Genomic DNA, 21,541 nt, shown 5'->3' with positions numbered 1-21,541 from the left:
CAGACTTCAAACCCGATTTCGCCGTTTCCCGGCCGAATGTTTACTTGCATGCCACCGCGATGGAGCGCCTTTTATCGGGGGAACCTTTAAAGGGTAAACTGTGCCGGCAAAACACAGCGTGGTTAGGAGGAGGAAGAAAGGTGAGGGTGCAGCGGAAGGAGAGAGAGAGGGGGGGGGGAAGCGGGAGTCGTCCAAGCGTGCGCAGAAACGGGCCGATGAGGATCTCGTTGTCGAGACTAACAGGCAAACACGCCCACGCGTAGCGAGTTTGGCCGTAGTAGGCGCAGAGAAGGTGGGCAAATCGGCGAAGGGATAGTGGGCCGCCCGCTCGCATGCCGTGTCTATAGCGACCGAGCCTCTGCCATACAGCGGCTGCCTTTTGTCGCAGCACGCACAGACGCACGCACACAGACACGCACTCCTGAACCGCAGCTCCCTGCGCGCAGTTGCTCCATCGCCATTGCAGGCCGAGCAAATGCATCGAAGCGATATTGACGGCGGTGTCAATCGATTGCACAGAGCAAACAGCGTCTCCCCCTTTTTTTTATGCTACGAAACGGAGCGTATACCCGAGGAAAAACAAAAAGGAAAGGAAAGGAAGAAAGGGAAGACGGGAACCTGGCAGATACAAAACTAGAGCGGCAAGCAACGTTCGTGTATCGAAGGCATTACACGTACTGCGGGTGCGCTCGGCCCCCCCCCCCCCCCCCCCCCCCCCCCCCCCACCTTCAAAAAAAAATACAAACGAAAGGTAGGTGGAAAAGGGAGAAAGGAAGGAGCAGGCACGGACTCAAGGTAGAAGGTATACAGGGGGGGGGGGGGGGGGGGGAAGAAAAAGGAAAAAGAGGAGAGCTCCGGCGCCTAATGGTTCTCGGCCGAGATCAGCGTTTGTGTCCCGCGGTCGGTCGCAACGCAGGGGCCAGTCATTGGACGGCGGCGATAAGGGACGGGTCCCGCCGGACGGCAGATCTCGCTGTTTGCGCAGCTCTTGGAGGGTGTGGCCCCCCTCGTAGAGGGCCAGAAAGAAGGGGGAAAAGGAAAATAAAGAAGGAAACGTGGGCGACATGCGAGACAGAGCCGCTCCGCAGAGGAGCGTACGTGGAGCCTTGCTTTCCGTGCGCTGCAGAGCACGCGACGGCTGCGCGCAAAGTCCGCGCGGGAGCCAATGAGAAGTCGCGAACGACGTCGGCCCAGAGAGACCCCTGTACGTCGCAGTTCGTTCCTCGAGGCAGAACTAAACTTTCTCACGGCTATATCTACGACATTGTCTAAATTTAGATGCGAAGCTGCTAGTAACACGTGTCTCTATACCGTGTTTTGCGGTACAGCAAACGTATACCTATGAAGACGACTTTGCGATGAGTCGTGGCATCATCAGCGTTGCGTAGTTACAATAGTTCTTCTAATGCATCACTCAGTGTTTCAAGTCCAAGGTGGTTGTGAAACACTAAAAAAAAGGGGGGGGGGCGGTAAATTTATCCGGAGAGTGATAGTAACTTTATTAAATGTCCGGACAAAATATTTAAACTTTCTACCTTAGCCCCCCCCCCCACCCCCCCCCCCTTTAAAGCGCTGTCGAAAACCTAAGAACAAGAAAGGTTTGCCGTCGGCCCCTGTACGAGGGAGCGCCAAGCGGCGATTGCTAATAGAATCGCTTCCGATATGGGAAAAACAGGAGAGCTGTCAGCTACACCTTTGCTGAGTTCCAAAGGCTCTACCACAGTCAGTGAGCAAACTTTGTGCTTCAAAAATGAGTTCTTAAACTAGCGCTTGAGGACATTGTGATTCCCTTGTGATTTAAAAATCACAAAAGAAGGAGAATCCTCCTTCATGCCCCATTATTGAGTATAGGCAGTAAAATAGGTAATTTAGCAAATATTTACTCCTCATTGATGAGCACATGTTTCCGCATATGGAGTTTAAAGGGTGACGCCAACCATTTAAACTCCTATTCGTGTTGATTCTTGTTTACTGTGTCGGGTTACTACGACCGCGCGGCCATACGGCCAGGCAAGATCGGCAATGGTACCAACGGTAACGCGCGTTGGCAGTGGTATAACACCATTATAAAGGCAGTCGTGTCGATTCCGCATTGAAAATAAATATCATATAACGTCAATATGACGATCTTTTACACTGCCAATGCTTAGTTGTGCTCTAATCCTCTCAACGCGACAGGAGGCATTGCCGTCGTCGCCAGTGGGGCATCAACATGGAGGACGCCGTGGCAGACGATGTGGTTGTCTCCACCCTGAAAAGCGGGAAGTTTTGGGGGAGCGCGCATCGAGGCATCTTAGCTTTGCGTTGCGTTCCTGTACATGCAAGTTGTGCTCTGCGGGGAAGCCGCTTCTCTTGTGGCAGGAGACACGGTTAGTGAATCACCGGCTATGTTCTGCGCTTCGCTTGCTTTTTTTTTTAGGCTTTAAGTTTCGATGCATCAGAAGCAACGTATTTCCCCTGAACTGTTTATATTCGCAGCCACTGATGCAAGAGTCTAGCATTTTTTCGAATAAAAACCCTACACTGAGAACTCAGTCATCACCTAGCTAGTCCGGAAATCTTCAGTGATCTGCCCAGTGTTTTCCTGCGTCGTGGTGTGAACGGGATCGCCAAGCATTTATGAGTGGAACATAGTACATGCTATGCTAAACAAAGACATTTAGCACAGCGAGTACCGCTACCGCTACCGCTACCATGTACCGCTCGCCGCTAGTGACAGCACCTGTACCAGAGCGCAGGTAGATGGCGCCAAGTGCCTGAAAGTGGCCCCTCAGGGAAATCTGAGAATGCGAAGCAGCAGCGCCGCCCCTGAGAAGTTGGCTGCGCCGCCACGGATTTGATCATTTGACGTCAGCGGTATCATGTGATCGCCGCTCTGCGAAGATCATTACGAGGGACGCGGGGAAATCGGTCGCGCAACTCTGCTCCCTGTAGGGGCATACATAGGAACACTAGTTAGATGGACGGATGGATGGAAGCTAGGAGCGTCCCCTTTGAAACGGGTGATGGCAGTTGCCACCATGCTCAGTTTTTTCCCTTTATTTTTATATAACTGCGGTGTAAGTTGTTAAAATTCGCCATTTTCTTTAAATTCGTCTTCCTACACTTTTAACCTTATGTCACCTCTCTGCTTTTGAGCCACCAATCTTCCAATCGCTTTTTGCTAATTTCCACCGCAGATTTATTTACATGACTATTGTTATCTCTAGGGCCTCGGGAAGAGTGACTGTGCCTGCATCGACATCGTGTTAAATACCGTCAAATTTTAGCATGAGATGTTCTATTTTCTACAGATTTACTACACACAGAACATGTGTTATCTTCTTCGTTAAATTTCTTTTTGTAGCTGCGCGTTCTAAGACACCCTGACCTAGCTTCAAAGAGCAGGGCACTGCCTCTTGAGTTATCATAAAACGCTTCCTTCCTGATCTGCCTTTTTCAGTATCGATAGAGCTCTACACTAAGCTTATTTTCCATTGAATTTATCCAATTTTTACCTTCCGCGTTTTTAACCTGTCGTTAATTGCTCTTTCTCCGTCCTCGTGTCTGGCATACTTACTGGTTAGCTTCCTAGTTCTTTTCCGCCAGTGTGAGTCAACGCTCTTTCTGTATAGGTACTTAAATACCTTAGCTGTCCACCTGTTATCGTCCAATTTCCTCAGGCGTTCTTCGTATAGTATTTTACTCTGAGCTTCCCGTGCTTCAAACGATGCCCAGCCCATATCCCCCTGTGCTGCCTCGTTCGTGGTTTTCCCGTGGGCACCTGGTGCTAATATTCCAACAGCTCTCTGATTTACTTCTAATCTCGACTGAACTTCTGCCCTTAAGCACGGAACCGCATTCCCGAAAGTAAGCCCCGGCACCATTATTGCTTTCCAAATACCTCTCAGTACTTCATGCCTGCCGTACCCCCCCAATGCCCCATGTTTCATTATCCCGGCATCTCTTCGCCCTTTCGCTATGAGAGACTGCTCGTGCTTTTCCGTGTACATCTGCCCTTCGTTTACCCATGCTATACCATCTGCAGGCGCCTCATGTAGACAGCGTCAACATGGAATGTGACAGGATCCAGACACTGCTCCAGCTGCGCCCCCAGATGACGCTACCTTAGGTGCAGAACCAGGACAGCTCATGCATGTCCACTCGATGCGAAGAGACTGGCCCACACACCGTTGCCATCATCAATAACCACGTGTTCAAGCGTTCCCCCTACTTGTGGTCCAACCTGTACATGGCCACAGACAAGAGGTGGGGACAAGACCAGCACTGTTCTATCGAATGGAGGTTCATTGCATTTCCCCGGGAAATTTTCCCCATGACTTTGTTACGCATAATCAGGATTGAATGATTATGTACAACAAGGAAAGAAAGCAGTTTGGGTGTTGGTTTTGCAGCGCCAATTATTTCACTGCCTCGAACCTACCCCAGATTAAGGCGCTCATGCTTGATCACATTTGGCGTACATTCAGTAAAGATGCACTTGCGTGCCGCACGCTTTGTCGCCAGCGGAACCTAACGCGTGGCGTTTTTTACGCATCGACTAAGCAGGGCCGGAACCAGTAAAAGAAAAGTAACATCTGCTAGCTTCCTCTGGAGAGCTTCTGCGGCAGACGCCACTTTCTTCACAGGCTGCGGAGGAGTCGCCATCACGTCCTCATAACAGCAGCCGAGCACACACCCTTCTCTTCACAATGCAGAGTCAGCGAAGGAAATTACCGCTTACGTCATCGCTAACTGCACAGTTCACTACACAGCAGCGAATGAAGCTCGGTGAGCGTGAAGAGGCAGATGTCAGCTGGTTTGCCCGCCAACTTTCACGGATGGTAAACATGGCACCTCCCGCACTGTGCCTCTCTAGCGGTCGTGCTGACACTACAGAGGTGGCATACAGCATTCATTAGTTCGTACGTGAGCGCTGCACTCGTGACTAGCCACGAACGCATGCTTATCGCAGGGTTGAAATGTACGCGTGCGGTGACTCACCAAGACGTTGTCGTCGTTATGTAGCGGCGACACACACTCTGGTAGCTGGCTAGGGGTACAGTCGCCGCGTAGGCCAAGCGTGGCGCAGACCGTATGAAAGTTAAATGCAGGAAAGTACGGCCACCAGTTTCTTCTTAGCTGCGAAAAATAAATAAATCAATCAATCAATCAATCAATCAATCAATCGATCGATCGATCGATCGATCGATCGGTCTATAAATAAATAAATAAATAAATAAATAAATAAATAAATAAATAAATAAATCGTCGTGTTTAGCCGACCACGTTACCGGCACGGTACCAATAAGCGAAATCGGTAAAGCCTGCTTTTTCCGTGTCGACCTCGCTAAGCTGGTGGGAAGGACAGGAAACAACACAAAACAAAAAAAAATGTTAGCACAGGCGCTTCGTGGATGCATCACGGAAGTAATTACGTCAAGCGGCGTCCTTATTCGCACTACCAACCCTTAGTGCTCAGCAAATTCTTTTTGGAGTTTGCTTCACGTCATGCATTGCGATATTTGCCGTGCAACTTTGTATACAGGCAGACAAATACGTAATGGGTTACATGTAATTGATTACATTTCTACATTTCGTTCGACTTTTGTAAAGCACTGATTACTTTTTGTGAGGTGTAACATTCTGGATAATCCAATTATTTTTTTTCAGCAATCGATTACTTGGCGATTACTGGGCATTTGTTGCATTTTTTCCCCAAAAAGAATTTGTAACCAGTGGTGTACCTTCGAGAGCCTGAACCCGGTGGCAAACACCGGTGTAGCACGAAATTCCCTCGCGTTAGATCGACAGCAGCCGAGCTAGGGAGAAGACGGATATGCATAAATTACTGTGGACGGATAGCGTTAAAGGCTTCATAGACAATCATACGACTTGATTAGACAACTCTGCCTTAGCAGCATTGGTTGCAAATTTTGCTTCTACAATGATGCGTTCTTGAGTTGTATTTCGCCGTCAATTTCGTTCAAGAGCTGCTTGGGCTTCTCATGGGTGGAGGCGTCTGAAGGGTGGGAGTGAGTGGACAGGTGGTGTGTAGGGCCCTCTGTAGGGTGCAGGTGGGGGGTTGGTGTTGGGTGAGTTTCAAAAGTGTGAGTTTGATTGGTGGGTAGAAGCTTCTGGTAGGCAGGGTTGGGCAGAGGACAAAGGCAGGCGGGTAGTGGGCGGAGGCCATCTTTAGGGTGGCGGCGTCGCACTACACCAGACAGAGAGATTTTGATAAAGTGAAGGCAGTAATGCTAACGCATTAAACGTTTAACCACTTCTCGGTTCTTCTGATATAATAACGCCTGGTAAACGATGCTATTTAGAATGCCCGGAAACCACCGTGCCTATCGCTCACTCGTCGGTCAGAGCAAAAGCTTCTTGTCTCATCTCGTTGGTGCTCTGCACGGGGACGTGCCACGATTGGCGCAAGGACGCAAGTGCTTCCCCGTGGTTTTCCCCAAATGAGCGGGAAAGCAGCGGTGAACATCAAGCTGGCCCAGACACACACGCGGGCCCGGGCCCGTCGATATACCCTCGTAGAAACATGGTACGGAAAGCCGCCGTACGGGGAGGCGTGAAAGATGCGCCCTCTGTACCGCGCCCAATATTTATGGGGTCGCTCTATAGCGCAGCTATTATTCATGCGTTCGTCAGCGCGCCATTGAAGCCGTCTATTGGGCCTCTCAATAATTCAGTCGCGAAGAGATGCCCCGGCCATCGTCGCCAAATAGGCGACACCCGTTTCTCCGAAGGTCAACCGCTGCCGTCGAAGATATCGACTTGTGCGCCGACAGCAACCGTCCCTCCTTCGTGTCCTTGCCCTCTGCTGCTTTATATACATTTATTTGAAGCACCGCCTCCGCCTTCGATCCTCGAGCTTCAGTTCATTGATTATATAAAATTTCGGTTTTACCTTCTTCCGCTCTTCATAAAGCCGCTCTAGTTACCGTTCTGAGTGCCGCCTCGTGCCTACGAATGGATGTAACCTTTAACGTTTTTAAAACGTTTTTTTTAACTTTTAAGGTCGTTTAATATCGTTTAAGATCTTTCTTAATCTCCTAACCTGTTTCGATGCTGTAAATGCTGTGTAAACAAGGTGGTCTGTGCTCAGTGGGGCATAACCGGAGCATCACGTTTGCCGTCTTCGAGAGCAATGCATTCAGAAACCGCTGCCTCAATTTGCACTTTTCATTCCGAGAAGACTTGAAAACACACACACACACACACACACACACACACACACACACACACACACACACACACACACACACACACACACACACACACACACACACACACACACACACACACACACACACACACACACACACACACACACACACACACACACACACACACACACACACACACACACACACACACACACACACACACACACACACACACACACACACACACACACACACACACACACACACACACACACACACACACACACACACACACACACACACACACACACACACACACACACACACACACACACACACACGCACGCGCACGCGCACACACGCACGCACGCGCACGCGCACACACACACACACAGAGAGAGAGACAGACAGGCAGGCAGACAGACAGATAGGGCAAGCTCCTCTAAAATTTAAGTGTCATCGCCCTTGAACTTTGTGACGGCGAGGGGACGCTGAGCGAGCCGCCTCGATGGGTTTAACGAAACGCCGCCAGTAGCATCTACACGCGAGAGACGAGCATTGCATCTGTAGCATATCCACTGGCTTTGAGAAGAGAGGGCGTGGCATATACCAACTAGAGTAGCAGAAAAAGGCTGTAGGAAGATCCGACATCTAATGCTAACGCAACAGCTACATGTAGATAATGCTCGAGCTACCAGAAGGAGAAACTGAAATATGAAATACGATAAGAAGAGACCGACTTGTTGCAGGGTGCTTCAATCGGTGGTGTCGAGCACGCTATAGGGTTTACGCACTGAGGCGAGGCGGGCGTCAGTGCATGCATGTTCGCTCCGATGGCTGAAACGTGGTGATCTCAGCGTTACGCTAACCGGCGATTGCAACACGAAGTTCCGTCGACAGCAGCGGGCAACACAATCCATCGCGCTTGCCAACGCCTCAAGCAACTAGGTGCACAGCACGCCAGCGAACCACCAGTAATTAGCGGGCCACAATTCAATTTCCTCAGCCGCATGCACGCAGCCCGCTTCGACAATTTCTCTTTTCCAGAAACCCACCCCTGTCACGAACGCAGCAGGTTCGCGTTAACGCGCTAAACGACCGCAGCAGTTCCAAACGCACGAGCGGCGAACACTGTGTATAACCAGAACGCATAAAAAAATACAAGTAACCGAACGACATCGCCTGCGAGAGATGTCCCGCGCTATAAACTAGGCGCTCTCGCCTGCGCCACCCGCGTCGAAGCAAGGCCGAGGCAGCTCGTTAGCTCTTCTCGAAGGAAGCTAATCGACCCGGGGAAAGTGGCGGAGGAGAATGGGTATCCACCGCCCTCCACCCAACATCTTGAGGTGTTGCGCTTGCGTCCACGTTGTGCCTTGGCCACCCGCTTTTCCGCCTCACTATGCAGCTCGCGGGCGTCCTCTCCGGCGTCAGTTGAGGACGTGTACTGAGGAGCATCTGACGCTCGCGCAAACGCGACGCTCTCAGTGATCGGAACGGTGCCCGGCAAGCCTTCAGGACTGACGATCGATGTCCTAAGCGAAGTCCTTACATCAGCCTTCTGTCCCTTCTTTCCCCTTAACACCGGAACGCTCTTCTGGTTAACTCTTCGACTCCCCACTTCGAGCGTCGTGCTGCCGTTTCCCCAGTGTATTTAATGTGCCTGTCGTTCTTTCACCGGTCACGGGCGCCTTTTGTTTCTACAGCGTCACGTCAGCAGCGGTCAGCGCACGCCGTGTTGACACTGCGGAGAGGCCTTCGTTCGCCAAGACGAGCACGCGTGTGGGAAGCGTCGTTGGGGCTACATGTCCTTTTCTTCCCGCACCACCCGTGCGCGCGGCCGAGTCGGCAAGTCACAGTGTGTCACGCCATGGTCGCGGAACGCGACGCGCCCGCTGGGGGCCCCCCTAGGGCCCCGTCGACGGCAGTGGGGCGAACACGTCCGCCGCTATACACCGACGACGGTATATCGAACGGACGCGAAGAAACAAAGAAGGAGATAGCTTCTCCGAAATGGTGGGGGAGTGGGTAAGGTGAATAAGAGAGGAAGATACGGGGAGATGGATACAGGCACAACACGATCGCACGAAGTGAAATGAAGAAGCAGAAGGAAAATGCTTTGTAAGGAGAGAAGAAAGGAAAACCGAAAGGCAGGAAGAGAAGCGGGGGCTACAGGAGCTGCGCAGACAGAAACGGAGCGAATAAATAAAGCGAATGGCTGCACTCGGTCAAACCGACGAGCGGCGATGCACGCAACTTTGTGGTGCAATGAGCACAGATAAGTGGTCTCCCCACGGGCCCTATGTGCCTGAGCGTGATCCGGGGTAAGTTTACGAAAATGAAACAAAGAAAGAAGACGGCACAAGGAGGGGGCTTGCAACCGCTCGTGCAGGGTACAAAGGAAATAAAAAGGGAGAAGGGGGGAGTCGTGGGCAGGCCCGCAGAAGGAGCGGGACGCCGTTCAGCAGCGGGGCGAAGAAAGAGCGCGCGACAGGACTTCGATCGCGGCGGCCTCGCATCACGCGAAGGGGCCATTTGTGTGTGCACAAGCGAACCTAGTATCAGGGCCGGCGGGGAAGCCCGAGCGGCGACAAGGGACCCGGAGGAAGGGCGAGGTGTGTTCTTTGCTTTTCTCTACGACGCGGCACCACATCGTATGTGCCCACGAGTAAACAGAAAGCGGTGGCGATGACCGGCCGCTGACTGAACCTGAATAATAATAATAATTGGTTTTTGGGGAAATGAAATGGCGCAGTATCGGTCTCATATATCGTTGGACACCTGAACCGCGCCGTAAGGGAAGGGATAAGGGAGGGAGTGAAAGAAGAAAGGAAGAAGGAGGTGCCGTAGTGGAGGGCTCCGGAACAATTTCGACCACCTGGGGATCTTTAACGTGCACTGACATCGCACAGCACACGGGCGCCTTAACGTTTTGCCTTCAACTGAACCTGAATCAAGTACAAATAAGAACCCCTTTTATGTCATGCTGGGGACAGACAGCCAAAGGTCCCTCAGGGTAAAGGAGTGGCTTCGAAGAGACGGTAAACTTGGCCGGTGGCGGCAGATTAGGTGGACGTTTTAGACTAGGAGTTTCACGAAGTTAGAAATGCCGGAGCTGGTGTCAGACAATGATAATCGGGCATTATTGAGAGACGCCTTTGTCCAGCATGAGCGTAGCTGGGCTGATGATGGAGCTCCAAAAGCTTACTATGCTCTCTGCCTCAGCTGGCCCGATGTGCCTAAGATGAAACAGAGTAAATTTAAGGGACATTGAGGAAAACGTTAAAGGATCCCCATTAAGGGAAAAATAGTTGCTCCCAGAACGCATATCGTGGGTACTTAACTGCGTTCAACAAAGAACCCCATCCGGGCAATGAAAAAGCGACATAACCGACGGGATAGGACAATTACAAGTTTTCTAATAAGTTCATTTAGTTCTACGAACACGATACAACGTCACCAACTGCCCGAAGCCGTTGCAGCGGTATATGGCAAGGTGACAAGAAAAGCAGGATGCATACCCGAGAAGGAAAAGAAGAACAGTTCGTTTAACTGATGGCCAGCTGCGATACCCCAGTAGACAACTCGCGGTTGGTCGTTTGTGTCCTACAGTCCAGCCAACCCCGCTGACGTCATGGAGTTTCGGCTAGCACCCTCATGCAGTGACATCATACCTTTATAACAGATTACGTTCTATGGCAAAATGATAGGCGTTGTGAGGACGTCTTGTGAGCCTAGTTGCTAGCCAATGGAAGTGGAAATGCAGACATTCGTGTAGTAAGCAAACAGCCCCTGTTTGCATTGTTGTCCCTGTGGCCCATATTACATAGTGTCCGCATCTTCCCTTTCTTTGCAAAGCAATGGGAGGCTTTGTCTCTTCCGAGCAGTACCCGAGAGCGCTGGGCTGTGATGCGCCCCACAAATACATTCGTAGACATCTGGTTTGGTTTGGTTTATGGAGGTTTAACGTCCCAAAGCGACTCAGGCTATGAGGGACGCCGTAGTGGAGGGCACCGGAAATTTCGACCACCTGGGGTTCTTTACCGTGCACTGACATCGCACAGCACACGGGCCTCTAGAATTTCGCCTCCATCGAAATTCGACCGCCACGGCCGGGATCGAACCCGCGTCTTTCGGGCTGGCAGCCGAGCGCCATAACCACTCAGCCACCGCGGCGGCATTCGTAGACATCTATAGATAGACATCTATAGAGCATCGTAATGCGGCTGCTGAAATTCGTGGCACAGATTTCTGCAAGGGCAGAAGAGTGTAACGTGCGTTCGCGGGCTCCGTGGCAGACGCGCTCTCCCGCTGCAGTTACACGAGGACGCGCGCTAAGCCAAAGCGGGTTCGCGACGTTGCCCTTTGGCCCCGCCCTCGCTTCCTGAGAAGCCCCGTCTGGCCCACGACGCACGGCACTGGAAGTCTCGCGATGAGACCCTCGACCGCGCGGCGCAGCTTGACTGAGCCGCGTGCTGCTGCACCGGTAGTGAGCGTGCGATCGATCACTCTTGCGTGCACTGCGGAGCGGGCGGGCGGGCGGGCGCGCGCTCACGTAGCGTTCGGGGGCGGCGGAAGAAAAGAAAAGCGATATATGTACGCGCTGGGGAAGCGTTCGCCACGGACACGAGGAGGGTCTCGGCACGGCGACGGTTTATCCTCTCGGGGCGAGAGATCCTTGTCCTTGACGCGCAGCGCGAGTGGGCGTGTGCACGCGGTCACCGTACGCCTGCAGTTGAGTTGAGTTGAGTGGTCGTAAACTACCGGTGGGATTAGCCTTGCAGTTGCTGCCGGCAATTGCTCCACCGCAGCGACACTTAAATAGAAATCACAGAAACACTGTCCGCAAAACCCCAAATAGTCACTCCTGAGGTCACCATGTGGAGGCCAAATCCGTGTCCTGCACGTAAAGTAGAAGAAGGCGAGAAGCATCCCTTCTACTCGACTGGCTCCCGCGCGGGAAAACAATGTCCTGAAGAGAACTGTGAGGAACTCCTGCCTTCTTGAGGGATCCGAATAACACGCAGCCCGTTCCACGTTGTACAAAGTACAGCACAAGAGGTAATGTTCTATACGTGCTATGTTCTATACCTGCTATACATGCTATACATGCTATGTTCTATACCTATATGTTCTATACCTATATGTTCTACGCCTGCAGCTCGATGTGCGTCGCTTGCAGGCTTTGTTCATGTCGCGCAGCAAGCTCAGTCGACAGTGGCTTCTTCCTAAACTGCCGACTTTAAATCGCCATCATCATTACTGTCACCGCTATCATCACAGCCATCGTCATAACTACGACCGTAGTCTTCACCGCCATGAGCACAACCTGGCGCTTAGCTGCTGACCCGTAAGACGCGGGTTCTATCCCAGCCGCACCGGCCGAATTTCGATGAAGGTGAAATGGAAGAGGCCCGTGTACTGAGCGATACCAGTGCACGTTAAAGAACCCCAGGTGGTCGAAATTTCCGGTGCCCCTCACTACGGCGTCGCTAATAGCCTGAGTCACTATGAGCCGCAAGCCAAACCAATGATCACATCAGCATCATTGTTGCCACAACACTCATAGCCATAACCACCAGCACCACTGCACTCATAATAAACATGATCACCACCACCGCCACTACCATCATCACCATTCGACTGATGAGTCCACTCCAGGACAAAGCCTTCTCTCAGTAACCCGATGACATGTAACGAAATGTTCTGCCCCTTCAGGGACTACGCAGTTCACAGGGAGCCCTCATAGCTTGACTGAACAGTCGGCGCAATCATAGGTTATGTGAGGTCAAAACATTAAGATAGGAAAGGCTTGGCGGTTGATTCAAGGCTGGCCTAACACCCGAACCGTTCATTCCACCCGATTCTCGGCCGTCCTCAAATAAGCTGTACCCATTTTTATATAGGAGCAAAATGGGGATGTCCCCTATAGCCACCCACCCACCGCCGCCTTCGATCCACCCCGCCCCTCTTCACCCCCCAGAAAAATTTTGTCGCGTTTGTGAAGCCTCCACCTAGAGGAAAAACATCAGGATAGATTCAGCTGCTTTCGCAGAACTGTCGCAGATGCCTGATAGTGTACTGTGCTTCTTCTTTTCCTTTCCTCCTTTCCTCGCCTGTTCTAATGACATTTGAGTCTATATAAACACTGAACGTCCCGAAGACGGGTTAAAGCAATTCATCCCCCTTGTAGTCCACAATTAATAAAAAAGTTGAACAGCATTTCCGAAATTGGAGCGTTGTCTCAGTACATAAATTTAACGAGGTACGATACATTAAAATAAACCGGGAACCCTCAAGCTTGATTTCGTCATAACTCGGCGCAACCACTGGTTAGGTTAGGCTACAGCATTAAAAAAGGAAAGGGGGGCAACTTTGGTCGGACACCTCAACCGCACCGTTACACAGTGGTTGATGGAGGTGGAAACTGAGGGAAACACTTTACTGAACTACATGGCTCTAAACACTATCACCTATAACAGCCAATACTCAACTCCTGCTGTCACCATCTGGAGTCTAAATCCGAGTCCTGGAGGAACTTTAAACGAAGGCGTGAAGCCTCCTTTCTACACGACTCTTTTCCGCGCGAATAGACAATGTCCTGAAGGGAACTCTGAAGGGTTCCTGTATTCTTGAGGCAAATGAACAACACACACCTTTCTGCATTGGCAAGGTGGTACGGTGTGTTCAACTGTAGGCGGGTATGCAACTGGACGCATAACGAAACACTACTAGTATAAATCCGAGGTGTGCCTTTCTGTAATAGCTTAATTAAAGATCCAAACATAGGAGATACAATGGTGGTGTTCACTTTGTAGGTGGAACACCACCGCCGCCTCACTTGAGGTGTCCACTGACCCAGTGTGCCAGTTATGCGCCTTACATTTCCTCAAAACCAACGGAGGGTTTAGACTGCGGCGAATAAGACAACACTGTGAACTAGACTATTTGCTTCGCGTAAGCGGGCCCTGCAGCGCTTACAAAAAATTCTTTAGACAGTCTATAGACTGCCCATAGACTTCTGTTTCTAAAGTCTATAGACTCTCTATAGACAAACCCTAGAGAGCAGTCTATAGGCAATGCAAATACTATAGACTGTCTGTAGACGATCTATAGATTTATGGCCATGCACTTTTAGTAGACTTTTCTCTATAGGCTATGAATAGACAAAAGAAATATCTATAGGAAGGCAATAGAGTCTATAAGAAGTCTATATATAGTGTCTATGGACCATTTTTTCAAGGGTGGAGTCCATGAAGAGTGCCGGAAACGCGATCGAACCGAAGACCGCGAGCGGCAGAAGGCCGAGTATGCACGTGAGCGTATATAGTCGCCAAAACAAGCCTGTGATTCGCCCAACCGAGCAGTCGCCTGTGAAACGTCAAGACGGGCCTGCCACAGACCTCTCTTTCGCTAATGCCAATCAGCTTTCGCTGATTGATGCGCTAACCGGTAAGCTTATGTATAGTAATCAATTTATTTTCTCCACGAGACTGAAAAAAATGCAGATACACAGGCAGGAGGCCGGGTGCAACTGCCCCAGAAACGCATTTCCGCTGATCACCCATAGAACACAGCCCTATAGAAGGCCTGTATCCTACTGGGTTTTGATTTATTTCCTATCGAGAACGCGTAAATATGAGGACACGCTTAATCATCCCGCATCACCTTGTAAATCACATCGATAAAGCAGGGGCATTGAGGGCTGGAATAATTCGTCGAAATCGACGGAGGGCCGGTTGAATAAGCCGCGCGTCGTCCGTTTGAAAGGAGGAGGGGGCGTCCGCGTTAATTGGCCCTTTGACAGCCCACGCCAGCGGGTTCTGCGGCGCGATTTACGCGACGTCGATTTCGAGATATATTAATATTGCGCAGTCAGGCTGCGTGGGCTTACTCCATCCTCAGTGGGAGACCGGGCATGCCTGCCTTTTGAAGGAGATCGCGTGGGTGAGGCAGGTCGCAAAGCGGCTCCGATTGAAAGGAGGCTTTGTCTTGCGCAATTTTAATTTCACCGCCGCGACGAACGGATAAATGCGCGGAGTGCTCGGGCCAAGCTTCCCAGCCGCGCACAGCCGATGCGGCGGCCGACGGAGTTGACCTTGGGAACTGCTCATCCCGTCTCAAGCCAATGGCTCGCGCTGAAGGTTTGCGCAGTGCTTACTTCCGAATGTAATGGTATTTCATAACCGATAATACGCGGAAAATCCTGCAGTGCAGTCATTGTAAGATAGAACTAATCGCTAGCAGCCCTACGGCGATGTCGCTGTGACTTGTCTAAATGGCTCAGGTGGCTACGGCTTCCCAGTGCGGTGCACGAGGCGCAAGGTTGGAGCTCGGCCGAGGCAGACGCATTTCGCTGGATTCCGAAGGAAGAAACGCTCCTGAAATTTCAAAGTTTGTCCGGAAATCTCCACTGTGGCATGTATTATACAGAAGAAGAAGAATAGGTTTTGGGGGAAAGGAAATGGCACAGTATCTGTTTCATATATCGTTGGACACCTGAATCTCACCGTAAGGGAAGGGATAAAGGAGGGAGTGAGAGAAGAAAGGAAGAAAGAGGTGCCGTAGTGGAGGGCCCCGGAATAATTTCGACCACCTGGGGATCTTTACCGTGCACTGACATCGCACAGCACACGGGCGCCTTAGCGTTTTGCCTCCATAAAAACGCAGCCGCCGCGGTCGGGTTCGAACCCGGGAACTCCGGATCAGTAGCCGAGCGCCCTAACCACTGAGCCACCGCGGCGGGTTACATGTCTCACAGGTGATTTTATTTCTTGTACTTTCTAATTATTCATCTTTCAGCGTTAAGATAATTACATTAACTTCCATTTGATCAACATTACACATTAATACAAAAAAAAAAAAACATATTCCCCTGCGCTCCTTGCTTTCGGCTACTGTTGGCTTCCTTCGTATAAGTGATAGTGGTGGTTTACTGAATAATAGTTAAAAAAAAGACCCAGAGTGCTGCTTTCTTCTTCAGACTTTTCCTTCATGTCACCCCATCATTTCTATGTGGGATCGCTGTTTCTGGTGAGCGCTCTACATCAGTTTCAGTCCTCGGCTGTCTCTATTGTCAACTTCTCCCGAAGGTCCGTCTCTAGATCCTATTTGGTCATCCCTACATCTCCTAGATTATCTAGTTTGTCATGATGATGATCATGAATTTTTATGACGCAAGGGCATCTCTGGCCAAAAAGCGCCATGGCACAAGGTGTTTTTTTCGACTATTCAAAGTGGGGTCGACGACCCATTTTCCAAGCATTTCACATAAGATAAGCCGAACACCATGTCAGGCGAAAACTTGTATCCACTGTATCACCGGTGGGTAACCGGCGGCACTGGGGATCGAACCCCGCACCTCCCGCATACGAGGCGGATGCTTAACCACTTGGTCAGCGGTGTGGTATATAGTTTGTGTTGGTCATCCTCGTGCCTTCCTTACTTCGATGCCCATAACTAACACCCTTTTTCGAATATATCCACACAGCCCACACTTGCTTACCTATCACCATCAACGATCCAGAAAAATCCACCTATGAAATCGGCAGTGTGGCTCTCAACACCTCTCTCATTTTGTACGTGCGTACGTGCGTATGTGCGTGTGTGCGTGTGTGCGTGCGTGTTTTTCAGCCCTTTCAAAGGCAAGCTCCTACCTGCCGGAAAGTGCAGTTTCAGTGATAACTTCATTTCGTTACGTTCAAACCAATATCAAACAAAATGCGATGGTAAATTGTGCTCATTATATAACAACAATAACAACTGCATCAGTCCGACCGGTAACGAGAACGGTGGACGCCTGTTGATTTAGTAACTTGGATCCTGATTTGGAAATAGGAAAACAAAAGCAAAAGATTTAAGTGGTCTGCGAAGGGAATTCCCGCTTTCCTGATTGGTACCCTACTGTTCTAATTCCTTCCGGCCATCCTGCTGCAAGCTGCAGCAACAGCTGCTGTCGTCACTGCCGCTTAGTCGGAGCCGAGAATCATCGGAACAAAACGGATCAGAAAGCAACGCAGCAGCACTAGACCGGGTTTGACTTCCATTCAAGATGTCCGTGTAATCTCCTTAAAGTTGAAGAAGAAAACAAAATATCCCTACATTAAAAAAAAAAAGGACACACACAACCTATTACAGGCCTATATCCATTCTCCCACTATTCAATGAGGTAATCAAAAAACTTCTCGTAACTAAGCTGCATTTTGACTACTTCGTGAAATTTAGTCTTCCATCGCAAAAACAATTTAGTTCCCTCCCGGGATGTTTTTATTAAATCACCCTAATAACATACGCCGACAAATTTAAGCTAAATTAATGCAGGGAAACTGGTGGAGGGCATTTGTAGTGATTTCACTAAACAGCTTAGCATCACCAGTTATGCCAGCCTCTTTAACAATCTCGCTTCATGCAGTGCAACCTAGCTCACCCTAGAATTAGCATTTATCTGCTCGATATAAAGCAAGTAGTCTAAACATCGCATTCGAAATCAAACTAGAAAATTGTCAGGATGAGAGTTCCACGAGGCTCCATTTTGTGGCGTCTTTCATTTTCAATCTAAATTAATTATTCGTTAACATGCCCTTCATTCTCATTCGATTGTATTCTGCATGTTCATGACACGACTGTGTTAAGCCCGCACAAAGAGAGTAATAAAAAACCTAACAAGTGAGCCCTTAACTTTCTAACACAATTTCACAACGAGAAAGAAACGCACTGATAATTAGCGCTTATAAAAACAAGATTCTGGCTTTTACCTGCAGAATAAGGATCGAGGTGACAACTAAATTTTTTTATCAACGTTCATGCCAATCGTCCCATTGCTGTCACTTTGAGGACGCACTCCTTTTTTTCTGTCCAAACTGAGTGTATTCAAGTTATAAAGAATGCTACGCCTGCAATTATTGGACTACCGGCAGCAAAAAAAAAAAAAAACGCAGTCTTTTTAGCTCATGGTTTGAAATGTCTGAAGGTATGAGTAGACGTATGTGCAGGCTTCACTCTATCGAAACACACAACAGAAAATTGCCTGTCGTCAAAATGGATTTTCTGTGGCATTTTGTGGCATGAACCTGTAGTGACAACTGAAATGTTTGTAGTCACAACGGTATGATTTTCTATGGTATCAGTGCGCTGTCGCTTGTCGTTGCGACAGAACTAGAGGAAAACACTGCAGAAAAATACTACAGAAAGATCTGTCGTTGTATGACAAGTACACAAAGCATTTTGTCGTATGTTGGACACGATGCTGTTATTTCTTTGTTTGACGGTGAATCTGCTGTGTACAGTACCGGCGACTGGGTCGCCGGGCAGCGCTGCAATAAATATTTTTTTTTTTTCCGAGAACACCTGAGGGCAGGTCTCCTATAAACTTATTGCTGCCGATAGCACATTCCTCGGCCTAGAGCCCGATATAGGTTTTTAAAAGTTGACTGGTCGTATTAAGCTAATAAATCAGGCGAACGTCAGTGGTATTCGGATTCTCCTGAAACATGTTACTAGGTTACCACGAATGCGCTGTTTTCAAGTTTCATTATGACTTAATTCATCACCTCAACTGCCACACTACTTCATGGAAACTTGCATTTTGTTCAAATTTACTTGCACCTCTGCAAACGCAAAATTATGCTGTTCTATTCGTTACGTGTAGCTGTATAATACTCATGTTATTCCCTCTTCTCAAAAGCCTGCACATTCTCCTAAATACTGAGTAAAAAAAATAACCTAGATGTGATTTCGTTTTGGTTGACCTCGTATACCACCCTATTTTATTTTACTAAAAAAATCTTAATAATCCAATCCACATTTCTCGATGCAGAAGAATTTCATACTCCATAAAGTGCGCACTACAATTATAAAAAGCAGTTATTTGAGTTTGCGACGATCAGCTGATTGAACAAATTGTCTTTGAGCGTTAAATATGCGCCATCTGTCATTTTAGGAGTTACTCCGATCTCTTGTTTTCCGAGTGTTTCTATACCCCACAGTTTTAAAATTTTCATCTAGACATTCGAGATATATAAGATTTGGTATCCAGCGACACTAACTTGTTATCTGCATTACATGCTATCGCATACAAGCGACCTTATATGCCTCCTTTCTCGAAAGAGTTTCAACAGCGGTGTTTTATTTCAGGTTCTCTTTTTGTATTCCGTTGCCATGGCGCGTACTCTTATGCAATATAAGTTGAACCTCGTTATAACGAAATTGAAGGGGACCGGCGGTTACTTCGTTTTATCCATAGCTTTGTTACAGACCGTGCTGACCGACCTTCCAAGGGGAATCGTCATTCCTTCGTTGTATCCCTTATTTCGTTATAAACCGTTTCGTTACAACGAGGCTCGACTGTAGCAGTAATCTCGGACTAACTCGAATTAAAAACTGGCCTCCTATGGATTTCGCATTAGCCTCTAAAAACTGCACCTGTCTTCGTGTCACTCAACATGGTCATGCATAAAAAAAAAAGAAACAAGGCACAAAACGCACTCCCCGGGGCTCTCAGAAGGAGCGGCTACGCGCCTAAACCAAGCAAGCAGCCAGGGAACGCGCGCACGCGCCGACCACACGCGCGGCACACAAGCTGCTACCAAACGCATTGTTCTCGCTCGAAGTCCTCTCAGAGGCTGCCCCATCTTTCTCCGTTTCCACCGCAGGCCTCGACGCTCGTCATGCTCCCTCGCGTGCTGCCGTACCCTGAGAGTTCACCGCACACTCACTCATTATACCCTCTCCACCAGTCCCAGCGGGGGGGCTCTGCATGTCTCCCGTTTTCAACGACGAAGTAACGCTTATTTTTTACGTATTCTCTTTTCCTACACCCCGCCTTGGGTGAGGAGGAAGAAAAGAGTAAGAGGGGGGGGGGGGGGGGGAATCGCAAAGCGGTCGGCGCCGAGAATGCCGCGAGCGTCGACAGAGACGAGGAGAAGAAGGGTTAGCGTGGCCAGCGAAACATGCAGCGAAGACCACAGCTCGCCGCCGCCCCACTGGCGTGCCCGCGAGCGGGGTCGCCCGGGGTTGCGTGAGTCGACCCCCGCTAAGAAGCGCAGTAGATCCACGGAAAGACGCAGCACTCATGGCGTCCCGCACGCGGTATGCGGCCTAAGCGATGGCCTGCGAGGTTTGCGTCACGTGCATCTCCACGACGCCTGCAAGCTAGCTTAACAGCGCGCGGTCCAGCGTACGACGCACCGCGTTTACGCACGCCACGCGCGCTGACAATGAGCAGGCCTTGCAATGTAAGTGATACGCTCGGCCATTCAAGGATAATGCACTGCTTTAACACACACGCACCGTACACGCACACGCGGTTCGCATATGGCAGCGAAGTCTGTATGTATACACTGCGCGGTGCACTCCCTGCCTCTCCCCCTTTCCCATCTTTCTCCCCCCCCCCTCTCTCTCTATCTCGGGAGGAACGCATTCTGCTCCTTGCGTCGTGGTGTTTAATACTTCTTTCTCGTCTTTGCAGGATCTGTGTGCTTGGCGTGTGTGGTTCGGAGAAGCACGACATGTGCTCAAAGGCTGCGTGCTGACATGCATGCAAGCTGGGGCTGTCGCATATTTCATTACGCACTGGGCCAGGAGGTCTCGCGCTCTGACAGGCGCCGTACGGGGTCGTTCCTTTCCTTCTCGCAGTTCGCTCGACCTTCTGTGGTTTCGGGGGTCCTCAGATGACCCTGGGTTGCTGCTCTCTCCGGCAGCGTGCTCCTTGCTTTATGAATGCGCTACACGGCTGAGCAACAATAATAATAATAATAATTGGTTTTTGGTGGAAAGGAAATGGCGCAGTATCTGTCTCATATATCGTTGGACACCTGAACCGCGCCGTAAGGGAAGGGATAAGGGAGGGAGGGAAGGAAGAGAGGAACAAATAGGTCCGTAGTGGAGGGCTCCGGAATAATTTCGACCACCTGGGGATCTTTAACGTGCACTGACATCGCACAGCACACGGGCCCCTTAGCGTTTTTCCTCCATAAAAACGCAGCCACCGCGGTCGGGTTCGAACCCGGGAACTCCGGATCAGTAGTTGAGCGCCCTAACCACTGAGCCACCGCGGCGGGTCTGAGCAACAAGACACGAATGGGAATCTTGCAGTAAAGCACAGTCGATTGATTTTTTTTTTTTACCATGCGTTGCCTATTTTATCTGCGCAGAGAAGCCGGCGTCTACTCCATCCTGCGACCGATACAGGCTTTTTTAGACGTTGGTATAATTTGTTACTCGTTCGTTTTATCAGCGACAGCAGAAACCGGAGCGGGTCCAAAGCGCTTTATAGGGTGACGAACGTCGCTGCATCGGAGCACCGGACTTAAGCCAAATGCTCGACATGTGTTTCACTAACATGAGATTGATGATGATGTGTACGTGCACTCAGGACATACGAAGTATTG

General features: G+C 49.9%; 1 protein-coding gene across 2 annotated transcripts in view; it reads right to left on the bottom strand.

Moving 5' to 3' along the window:
* Mef2 (myocyte enhancer factor 2) overlaps positions 1-5,116 on the bottom strand; it is a 280,733-nt gene extending 275,617 nt beyond the window's left edge. Inside the window, exon 1 of one of the 2 annotated variants that reach the window (XM_077658006.1) lies at positions 4,984-5,116. The gene's annotated coding sequence lies outside the window, so the exon portion shown is untranslated. The remainder of the gene's footprint in view (positions 1-4,983) is intronic. The other variant, XM_077657999.1, reaches the window with a different exon arrangement.
* Between the last annotated feature and the right edge of the window lie 16,425 nt (positions 5,117-21,541).

This window comes from Amblyomma americanum, chromosome 3, assembly GCF_052857255.1.
Source record: "Amblyomma americanum isolate KBUSLIRL-KWMA chromosome 3, ASM5285725v1, whole genome shotgun sequence".
NCBI lineage: Eukaryota > Metazoa > Arthropoda > Arachnida > Ixodida > Ixodidae > Amblyomma > Amblyomma americanum.
The sequence above is the reverse complement of the archived record's forward strand: the minus strand, read 5'-3'. Positions and strand labels throughout refer to the sequence as shown.